The sequence below is a fragment of the Carlito syrichta genome, unplaced genomic scaffold, assembly GCF_000164805.1.
Source record: "Carlito syrichta isolate Samal-C Ts95f unplaced genomic scaffold, Tarsius_syrichta-2.0.1 Scaffold153629, whole genome shotgun sequence".
NCBI classification, from domain to species: Eukaryota; Metazoa; Chordata; class Mammalia; order Primates; family Tarsiidae; genus Carlito; species Carlito syrichta.
Window position 1 is genome coordinate 21,488 of NW_007097725.1, and position 921 is coordinate 22,408.

Below are 921 nucleotides of genomic sequence, written 5' to 3' on the forward strand. Positions count from 1 at the left end.
GCCGGGGCCAGGATCGGGACGACGATGTGACTCCGCCGCCGGGGACCCGCGAGCTTGGTGTGGACCCCGAGGTAGGCCGGCGCCGGGCGCGGGGCTCAGGCGGGAGCCGCCTGTCCGCGGGGAAAAGTTGGCGGGGGACCCCCAAAGTTGCGGGAAGAGGCCAGGCTTCCTCCCGCCTCCCCTGCGGGAGAAGGGAGGGTTGGAGACGCTCCCGCGCGCTCTCTTCCCCCATGCCACGACCCGGAGGGGCGACCGGCGTCCCCGGAGAGAGAGACTCCGGGAAGGCCGAGGGGAGGCGCGGTGGAAGCGGAGACGGCGCCCAGGGGATCCCCCGAAACCCTCCCCCGCCCGGGAGGGGTGGAGAGGGAGAGAGAGAGAGAGGGAGAGAGAGAGCGAGAGGAGGGGCGCCGGGGCTGCCGGGGCCAGGACCCGAGGCCGGAGGTTGTTGGGGTTGGGGTGCGGATCCTTCCCGTGGACTGGGCGGACCCCGCGCCGACTTGCGGAGGGGGACGGTTCTTGCGCCCCCGACCCGCATCCCCTCTGGCCGCGCTTCACGCGGTCACCTGCTACCCTGGAGTTGAGACCAAAGCGGACTTGCAAGTCCAAGGCCAGCGTAGCTTGGAAAACTTGGGACGTTCCTCCCGCGGGGACCCGAAAGGGTCTGCGAGACGCCAAGGCGGGTCATCTCCTCGCCTCCGCCCCTCCTGCGCCCCGTCCTGGAGCCCCGTCGGGGGACGCGAAAGTTTTGGCTTTCGGGGGTGGGTGGGATGCACGGGGGATTCCGCCTCGGGTGGGACCTTGGGGATGAGGAATGGGTGACTCACGCCTGGGAAGACGTCGCCGAGGGTCGGGGGCTTTAGGCCTGTGTGCAAGGGGAGGGGGGATCACGGAGGGGGGCGTCCCCAAAGGGAAGCAGCCTCG

General features: G+C 71.1%; 1 protein-coding gene across 3 annotated transcripts in view; it reads left to right on the forward strand.

Moving 5' to 3' along the window:
- BDNF (brain derived neurotrophic factor) overlaps positions 1–921 on the forward strand; it is a 52,696-nt gene that overhangs the window by 21,154 nt on the left and 30,621 nt on the right. The window contains exon 1 of one of the 3 annotated variants that reach the window (XM_021708949.1): positions 10–71. The exons of the other annotated variants lie outside the window; for them this stretch is intronic. The gene's annotated coding sequence lies outside the window, so the exon portion shown is untranslated. Of the gene's footprint in view, positions 1–9; positions 72–921 lie in introns of those variants that run through there. 3 annotated transcript variants of the gene reach the window in all.